The 10,181-nt window shown below is 48.6% G+C and overlaps 1 long non-coding RNA gene across 1 annotated transcript; it reads right to left on the bottom strand.

Annotated features, from left to right (window-relative positions):
• Positions 1–6,496: 6,496 nt before the first annotated feature.
• Positions 6,497–8,862, bottom strand: LOC148220047 (uncharacterized). Its single transcript, XR_015798990.1, has 2 exons — positions 8,763–8,862; positions 6,497–7,050 (listed from the first exon to the last, which is right to left on the bottom strand). It is a non-coding gene; the product is annotated as an uncharacterized LOC148220047 (long non-coding RNA).
• Between the last annotated feature and the right edge of the window lie 1,319 nt (positions 8,863–10,181).

The raw sequence follows: 10,181 nt of genomic DNA, 5'->3' as shown, positions 1-10,181 counted from the left end.
TTAATGTAACATCAGTTTATGCCTACAACGTACAAAAGGATTTTTCAGCTGTCTTTACAGTATCTCCTCATTCTCCTTCCATCTAAAATAATTTAGCTCTTGCTTCACTGACTTCAGAATATTTCATTTTTTCCCTTCTCACTCCAGGAAGGGTCGAAAAGTCTGCAAGTCTTATTTGAGCATTGAAGGAGTTAAGATTTTGCACAAGGAAAAGAAAAAATACCAAGGTTACAATGCTGGAGCTTTGCCAGAATCTCGGAAACTCGGCCACGCTGGAAAAGGAGGAGGGAAAGAAAAGCAGCTGCGATCTTAAATCAGCCTGAGTCTCCTTGGCCACTGTCCATGGCCACCCCTCCTCTCTGCTGGGCCATGCCAGCTCCCCAGACAGGGCGGCCCAGTCCTGCCCCCTGCCAGGCCTGCAGTGCGACCAGGCCGGGGCCCAGTTACCTGCACTGCCACCGGAAAAGTAAAAAGCCCTCAGTTATGGATTACTTTCTTCAAAATGTGTGTTCACAGAGCGAACTAACTTTCTCCAATTAGTTTTTCATGCTGTTAATAACCAAACCACCTTTTAATTAGTCCCATCAGACTCAGAGGAAGCTTTTCTCATAGAGAAAAACCTATGAGTCTGTTCTTCCTCAGGTAAAACTAACACATATTCCCTATCACATATATTACTACTAACACAGTAATACTATAGTATACATAGTATACACATATATATACTACTAACACATATATTTCCTATCAGAAGCCCCATATTTGTCCAAAGATGAAAATTATCTTCGTTGATGCTGCCCTCATTTCTACCTGGATCCTCTTCACCGTGCCACATGCCTTCAGCTGGATCAGTCCACAACCCAAACACAATGTCTGGGTGACTTTAGCAAAGACATTAAAACAAGATAACATGTGCCTGTCTATGGGCAACCTTGATAACCCACTTTCCACATGTTTGGTAGGAATTCCCTTTGTAGCAGACGACTGGCCCATCCAGAACTCCGAGCTCCTCCACACCACTGGTAAGAGACCAAATCCAGTTGACACTTGGGACCAGTGGACAAAAATATTGCCAAATGCTCCAGAGGAACCCCAAGAATTGGATTTGCTGAGGTCCTTCAAAGCAACATACTCTGTCAAATTCTACTTCAAAAGTCCAAAGCAAAACGGGCCAGGATTGAGCCAAATTAGAAACACATATCGAAAAGACACATCACCCATTAACAAAGCCTGTAATTATCCAGAGAGGTGCAATTATAACACTCACATACTTTCTGAATCCTGTCTCCGACCCAAACTGTTACTCTGTGGAATGTTTCTTATCTGTGGTGATCGAGTTTGCACTGGGATCCCTTCTTGTCTTCAGGGGGGACCCTGTAGCCTTGGCAAGCTTTCTACCCTCACCCCCAACATTACCTTATTATATAATTGGAAAAAGGAAAGCAAATCAAAACACACAAAAAAAAATCTTACACTGAATTTGATTAAAGTTGTGACCCTAAATTGGAACAAACCCACAAGGGCGGCTGTCTCCCTGTTCTTACCATGAGTAGCTGCAGCAAAGGCCCTCGATGAAATTACTCATTTGGGGTGTTGGCTCAGTAAGCAAGCCAATGTTACATCTACTGCCCTGAGTGATCTTTTAAAGGATTAAGAAACCACAAGACATGCATCCCTGTAAAATATACTTTCTGTTGCTCGCCCATGGACATGGCTGCGAATACATTGAAGGAATGTGCTGCTTCAAGCTCTCTTCATGTTCAACATCCATCCATGCAAGCATTTAGAAACTGAGAGATCTCGTTAAGGATTTGAAAGTGGAAACCACCCCAGACTGACTCAATGACCATTTCAGACAATGGGGACTGACGGGGTGGGCCTCATCTTTGGTCAAGGGATTCATGGATTTTGATTGAAAATGTCATTGTATTAGTTATGTTTGCATGCCTTGTTCAATGTTTTAAGAAAGTTGCCGGGAATGCCTTTTTTGTAAATACACAGAGAGGAGTTGTGGAGGGAGCAGAAACCATCTCTGAAAAGGCAAGCTCCCATTATAGGGCCCCATAGAAAACGATACCTTAGATAAGAAATTGCTTACTTAGAGTGACTGTGATAGGTTGACTTAGGAAGAAGAAACTCAGAAGAGGTTCTTCCTAAGGGAATTTCCTCTGTGGGGGTTGGGATACCTGCAACAGCCAATTAGAGAAAGTTAGTTTGCTCCGTGCACACACATTTTGAAGGAGGCAATCTGGAACTGAGTCTCTTTGTCTTTCCGGCGGCTCAGCAGATAACATCAACCCGAGCTTCTCCCTCCCCCATGCGGGGGGGGGAGGCTCAGTAGGCCGCTTGGGTCCCGTTTGCCAACAAGGGGGACCAGATGGCCAGGGGGAGAAAAAGTTGTGTGATAAGACCTTCACAGCTTCCTCCTCCACGGGCCTGCGGCTCTGGTGTGGGGGGGAGGCCGACTCCTGCTGCTGTTGGACGGGCTGGGCCTGCCCGGGTGGCCATGAGCAGTGTGGGGTTGCAGCCCAGCCCCAGAAAGGCTGATTAACACCTCAGCCGCCCTCCCCAGCACAGCCTGAGCCTGGCCCTACTTTAGTAATTGTGTTAAACTTCAACTCTTTAGTGTTCAGATAAGATTTGCAAAGCCTCCAGCCTTTCCTTTGAATATGAAAGGGAATAAGAAGATTTCTGAAGTCAGTGATGTAAGAGCTAAGTTTTTAAGATGGAAGGAGAATGAGAAGATGCTGAAATGGCTGAAAATCTTTTTGTAAAATTGTAGGGATGAACTGATGTACTGAATATTCCTATAAACCATGGAAAGAGACATGGGGGGATGGAAATGTTCCATTTAATAGATGATTTGACCAAAGAGCACCTGTGTTGAGAATTTCTGCCCTGAGAAAAGAAGGGGATTTTAGTTTTCTGAAGATGAAGCCTGAGCAGAGAGAAAGGAGACAGAGAGAATCTTTGCTGTCGAACATTTCATTCTTAAAAGTAATACCCCATGAGACAGACATGGCCCACATCTACAACTTTGGGACGGCTGTAGAGTTGGGAGGAGCGTCATGGTTGCAGGTTCCCGGGCGGATGCAAATTGTGAAAGATAAACCCACAAGAGAACTGTCTTTCTCCTTCTTGTGGGAAAAATCCCTACAACTTCAACAAGAAGAGACTTTTCTCTCCAGAAGTGAACTGAGAAGGACTAAATTTGGGGACTGACTGAAGTATTTGTTATATGCTTGTTTTGTTGTTATGAAGATTGGGAGAGGGAGGGAAGGAGTGATCTGAAAAATCTTATTATGAATTTTTTTTCTTCCTTTTTGTTTGTGTAGTTAATAAATTTTCTTTTATACTCTCTCAAGTTTTTAGGCCTGCCTTGCTCTTTTGCTCCTGGTTCTGTCTCACAACAGAAAAAATAAGTTTATTTAAATTGGCAACTCAAACTGAAAACATTAATTTGGTGCCTTGGCCGGAAAAGTCAAAATTAAACCAAGAAAACATGACACGTCTATTTAAAGACATCTAACAATTACCATGGATTGGACAATGCTGAAAGAATCTCTGACTCCAATTGGCTTGTTACAATGTCAATTTCTCTTCCTCCAAAGAGGAATGCAAACAATCCACTGTTTATCAGAAAGTGAGTGAGAGAAAGTATAAAAGAATGTCTCAACATCAGAAGGCGAAAAAGCACGGGCAACATTTCACCCCTTTACCATTCAAAAAGGAAAAGAAAAATGAATAATGTAGAAAAGGAAATGACTAATGGTCAATCTCTACTTGTGGTCAGGTCATCAGTGGTGACTCACTCATCTGCCTCTGAGTCCTCACTCTGATGAGTCATCCACTTGATGACTGTCCTGGGGTACATTCCAAAAATGTGTATTCTATCACCATCTCTTAAAATGTGGGAGGGGTGGTGATCCTTATCTCTGTGGGAGATATCCCCTGCTGATGTGCCATCTGATAAGATCAGGGGGATGATCATCGTTATCTTTTCACAACCCATCCTTCCTCCAGAAGATATATTCTGTTAATGGGCCATTAAGTCCTATTGTGTGACTGATAAGATTACATCATCCCATTGGGAGATGCCCCAGCCAGGGGGAGGAGACACGCCTTTCCTACCTAGATAAAAAAGGGGGGTTTGGGACACGAAGGCAGTCCTTTCCACTGGATCCCAGAGGAAAGTTGGACCTTTTTTCCACCTCATCACTGGACCTTCGGAGGAAAACTGCACCTTCTACAGGAGCACTGCTTCAACTGAACCACATCTGTCATCCAGGAGGACTGCAGCCACCATTTATACGAACTGCTACCAACACCCTGACTGACAGGGTGTCAGGTTGTATTTCTGACTTTGTCGGTGGTTTTTCTTTTATATTATTGCATGTATTTTATTTTTTCTCTTTTCTCCTATTAAATTGTATTACTGACTTGGAGTCTCGCACTGGTTTTACTTCCCAACCAACACAATGACTTTCAGTCTGGTCACAGCTTCCACCCTGCCTGTCAGCCAGATTCTGTCTCTGCGATTGCAGGTCAGGATGGACACACCTCGAAGGTACCCAGCACACCCCAGTATCTGTGGACACACATGCATACCCACGCCCCGAAGCGACAACGTCATAAGGACCTTCCCACTGTTTGGTGACCAGATTTCACACCCGAACTTTGGCTCGAGGCAGGTGCGTCTCGTCCAAAGCCTACAATGAGAAGTGGTGATTCAAAATGACAGGGTTATTTGAGTTCTGTGACACCGTGAGGTAATTGATGGTGTACAAGGCCTTTGCCAACCGACTGTGCGGGGTTTCTCCTTGCATTCCCCGTTTTTGTTTTTCAAGAACCAGCTTAAACTACCGTGAGCTCGTTCTACAATGGCCTGGCCAGTTGGGCCATTGTCGGTTGTCAGAGCAGAAGCCATGTCTAGAGAGGCAAAGGCCTGTCCCCAGTGAGCACGGACATCACGGTCCTTTTCTCCTGTGTGAGCTGAAACTCACATCGCAGAGGAGAACGTGTCCACCATCACATGCACATACTTGCCAGCCAAACTCAGCAATCTGGGTAACATTGTCCCGAGCCTCAGTCAGCAACATCTGAAATTGCTTCTGCAATGTATGTGCGTTCTGATGAAAAATCCATGCGATGCCTTGGCCTGCGTGAGTGAACCAGGCTGAGGTGCTACCCATGCTGGGTTAGCTAACTTGTCAGCCCTTGCGTCACCTTCTGCTACAAATCCTGGCAAATCGGTGTGACTCCTCACATGCAGAACCTAAAACAGCAGAACCCCGATGTGAATGACACACCACAAGATTTTCAGTAAGTGAAGTAAGGCAGGATTACTGACCTCCTTCCAAACTGAACAACCCAACCGCTGTGTGATGTCGGCCACACAGGCTGAATCCGTGACCAAACTGAAAGAATTCCTGAGAAAATCCCTCAAATGCCATGACAGCCCCCGATTCAACCAATCGGGCTGAGCCAGACCCATGACCTTCCAGAACCTGCCACTCAGATCCACCTGCCAAGTAACAATGGCCTTTCCTGGTCGTCCCGAGCCAACAAGAAAGACAGTTGGTCCTTGCAATGGCCTCGGACTATGTCTGGGCCATAAGTAAAAACGATTGATTTCACCACATAGAATATTCTGTGGTCGAGCAGATGAAAAATGATCTGCCCTAAAAGGAAACTGAGAGCACTTTGCAGAGCAATATGTCTTGCAAAGGCCACTCCAAAGTCCTCCCATAAAACTGAGGGCATGATTTCTGCAAGATCTGCTCTCCTCAACCGCAATCACCATTGCCATCCTGGGAGCAGGAGGAGAGGAACAAGTAATTCAAAAGACCGCGATACCATCAGTCATCTGATGATTCAGAAAGACCCATTCCAAAACGTGCAAAGGATCAGATTATACATCATCTCATTGGCCAGTGCTACCTGCAGGTCACTGATCTGGAACAAGAACAAAAACAGTGACATCAAAGGAAGGATCAATGCGATAGATTTGGCAAGCAGAAATTGCTTGCTGAATTTTCTCCAGTGCTGACAGTGCACCCGGAGTCAACATGCAAGGTTACTTCAAATCAGAGCCTCCCTTTAACCAAACAGTGGAGACAATTGTTTCGTGAACAGTCCCAAATATGGACATAACCAAATGACGACACTCATCAATTTTCACACATCTGTGTCCTGATCGAATACTGGAATTGCACCCCTTGGTGCTGAATCAACTTTCTCCATCATTTTGACTCCTAAACATTTGCAAAGAGGGTGCTCTTGAATCTTTTCTTAGACAAGGCAAGAGCCAGAAATCGCTGGCAAATGGCCGTGAGTCTCGCACGCCCTAGAGCAAGATCCTTCATTGACACCTCTGTGCAGGTCCATCAGTGTTGAAATCTGGCAGTGCAAAAACAAAATTTGGATTATCATCAGGATAGAAAGAAATTGAAAAGAAAAAACAACCTTTGAAACAGTGATGAGAACTGACACACCGTGAATGCAGACTTGGTTTATCATGAGAATGTAAATGAATTAAAAAAGGAAACAATGCTTGACATCAATTATGAAAAATGGACAATCTGCAGGAAGCATGATGGGCGCTATCAGACAGCTGCAGCATCCCATCCACCCTATCATTGCAGTGGTTCCCATTAAAAATCCACCTCGACGTGAGCCTCCCATAGGGAGAGGACAGCTCTTCCCCAGATGGTAATAGGAATCAAGGCAATGAGAGGCCGAATCGCAGCTGCTTGGCCCCCCTCGTTCGCGACCACCACCGACAGCAGACTTCTGTAACTCTGTGTCGCTCAGCCCAGCCCGGCACCAAGCACATCCACAGGATCCAGGGGCCAGACAGACAAAGGGAAGATCGCGATGTTTGCACCAGAGTCAAGAAGCCCGTGGAGACGGATCTCCGGCCGTGCTCCACCAGGAAGGGTCACGGTGCACAGCATCTTGAGAGACTCTTCCGTCAGAATTGCTGGCCAGAGAAATGCAGGCGACCCAGGGAACCCCAAGCCCCTGTCCTCTCGCAGCTGGGCTGCCTCTCTGCGAACACAAAACTTAAAAACATTTAACAAACCGCGCCTCTTTTGGAACCGTTGTTTTTCCGTCCGCCTTTGCGGAAGGCAGCGGCAGCACAGCCAAGCCGGCGGCCAGGGCCGCTCCAAACTCAGTGAGGCCGGTGACCGCCATCGGGGTGGCCCGCGAGCCCAGCTCGGCCCGGCATGCAACCCCCCCTAGCCCCTCCGCCTCCGCAGCAGGGGCCGAGCGGAGTGCACAGGAGGCCGGTGCCTTAGCCTCGGGGCCCAGCCCGGCTGGTCCCAGCGGGGGCGCCATCCCGGGCAGAAGGAGGCTCGAGCAGGGAGAGCCACAGCAGCTCTCACGGTGCTAGGCGGGGGCGGCACAGGCAACGGGGTGTCCGGGATCACCCCAGCCCTATCGGTGGTGGCTGTGCCCTCCAGCACAGCATGCAAACCCAGCGCGCCCCCTCCGCCTCCACAGCAGAGGGCGCCGGGTGGACCCCGGGAGGCAGCAGGGGCCGCTCAGGGCAGACGGCCGCCAAAACAGCACCCAAGCCCGGCTCGGACCGGCACACAGCCAGCTCCGAGTCATCCCCCTGGTCAGCAGGAGTGGGGCCGAGTGCTGCTTCTGGCTCACCTCCCCCCATGACAGGGGGACAGGAGGGGGAAACAAGAGAGATGGGCTCCCTGGAGAAGCAGCACGTGGGAGCCCCCTCCATCTCAGGTGGGGGCAGCGCAGGGGCCGCCCTGGTCTCCAACGGGGCAGGAGCCGCCCTGGGACCTGTCACCATCCCAGGGCCGGCGGCACCCAACTGGATGCGTCATCGCTGGGCTCGGCTCTTGGGATTCCTCTGCCGCGAGCAACAACCGGGAGGGCACAAAAGGCGGAGAGGTAGCGGTGGCAGCGGAGCCCCCGCCGGACATGGCAGCGGCTAGCAGCACGGCCCCGCCGCCTGGCTCCAGCTCGGGCAGCGCCCGGGAAGCGCGGGGCGGGGAGCTAAGCTGCAGTGGCTGCGCCAGAGGCCCCCAGCCGGAACACCCCCGCCGCTTGGGGAGGGGAGGGGAGGGGCGGGGCCGGGCCGACGGCAGCCGGACCGGGGACACTCTGCACCCCCCGAACGCCCGAGAGGCAGAGAAAGGGGGCGACCGCTGCCCCCCGGACCCCTCCAGCTGCACAGCGACGGGAGGGTCTACCCCACCGGGTCTTCGGAGCCCGGCGGGGCCCCAGCCAACTCCGGGCCGCTGGGGGACAAATGACCCAGGGCCGCGACCCTGCTCCCAGCCCTGGGAGAAAGGGAAAACTCCGGCTGAAGCTGGGATTCAAAGATGCCACCAGCCTTGATGTCCGTGTCCAGCGCAGGATACGGGGCCCGGCCCCCAAGGCCCTGTACAGGTCCACGGGGAGTAAAAACATTCTTCAAAAGATTATCAACTTTTTTCCAAAGCAGCAGGCGCTGCTGTCCCACTGTCTCACAGGCAGGCAGAGAGTCCCAGAGACAGCCACCGACAAGAAACCACGCCTCCCTAGAGAAGGCATCCTTAGGTCTACAGAAAAAGCCCCTGGCCTGAGCCCACAAAAAGAGCGGCTGAAACTCAGCCAGGGAAATGGAAGAATGGTATCTGTTGAGAAGGTCCCCCCAGAGAGTGAGAACTAGCTCGTCCTCCAAAGGAACCAAAAGACCCCTCATGGCTAGAAAAAATCGAACCAAAGGAAAGGGAGAGAGAGGAAAATCTCACCCATGCTCGTCCTCAGTCGGGGTCACCAAGGTGGTCTGTTTTGACGCACACACACACACAGAGAACAGACATGCACCTGACTCCAAGTTAGATGAACAGGAAAAGAGAACTTTATTTACATGGCATGTCTATTTAAAGACATCTAACAATGACCATGGATTGGACAATGCTGAAAGAATCTCTGACTCCAATTGGCTTGTTACAATGTCAATTTCTCTTCCTCCAAAGAGGAATGTAAATAATCCACTGTTTATCAGAAAGAGAGTGTGAGAAAGTATAAAAGAATGTCTCAACATCAGAAGGCGAAAACTTACGGGCAACATGAAAGTATGTCATGTAGATGCTCATGGGCCCAAAAGTCTTGCCACTGAAGAACATCAGAACAATGAACAGGTAGATAAGGCTGCCAAGATTGGAATAGCTCAGGTAGCCTTAGAGTGGGAGCAAAAGGGTGAGGTCTATAGCTTGATGGGCCCATGAAACATCAGGGTGTCTAGGAAGGGATGCAACATACAGATAGGCTCATGATTGAGGGATGGACCTGACCATGGAGGCCATCATACAGATTATCCACTAATGTGAAACATGCTGTAATCAAGCAAGCCATGGGAGTAAAATCTCCTTGGAATAGAGGGCAATGGCTGGGTTTCCAATATATTTAGGCCTGGCAAATTGACTACATTGCACCACTGCCACGAACACACCAAGGCAAGACCTACATACTCACCATGGTTGAGGCCACAACTGCCTGCATGGAAGCATACCCTATAAACTATGCAACTTCTTGAAACCCTAGGCCTTGAGAGACACATTTTGTGGTGACATGGTATCCCATTGAGAATCAAAGCAGACAATGGGATTCATCTTCAACATAACCTTATAAACTCTTGGGCAAAGAAACATGGCATTGAGTGGGTATATCACATCCCTTATCATCCACAAGCCTCTGGAAAGACAGAGAGGTGTAATGGATTGCTGAGGACTGTTAAGAGTGTTAGGTAATGGGGCATGGAAGCATTGGAATGCAAATTTAGCAGAAGCCTCTGATGAAAGTAGAACAGAACAGCATTTCATTCTTGTCAAGGACAGTTGAACATAACAGAACAGTCTTGGAGAAATAGATAAAGGATGTAACTTAGACAAACAGAAGTCATGCAAAATGCAAGCAGGATGCCAACTCAGCTATGTAAGGCTAACAAAGTAGAAGTTGTGCAAAACAATGATATTGTGTTTACTGAAAAGCAGGGGTCAAGGAACAGCTACCTAAAATGGACACTGGATGTTGAAGATAGACCCCAAAGAACCATATAAGGAGTTCCAATAAGAGGTACAACTATGTAAAATAAAGTCAAGTAAGCAGAGATAGCTAATGAATATGTAATCAGTGCATATCATAAAAACTCTGTTCACCCAACACTC

The sequence above is a fragment of the Sturnus vulgaris genome, chromosome W (genome assembly GCF_052056855.1).
Source record: "Sturnus vulgaris isolate bStuVul1 chromosome W, bStuVul1.hap1, whole genome shotgun sequence".
Lineage (NCBI taxonomy): Eukaryota > Metazoa > Chordata > Aves > Passeriformes > Sturnidae > Sturnus > Sturnus vulgaris.
The sequence above is the reverse complement of the archived record's forward strand: the minus strand, read 5'-3'. Positions and strand labels throughout refer to the sequence as shown.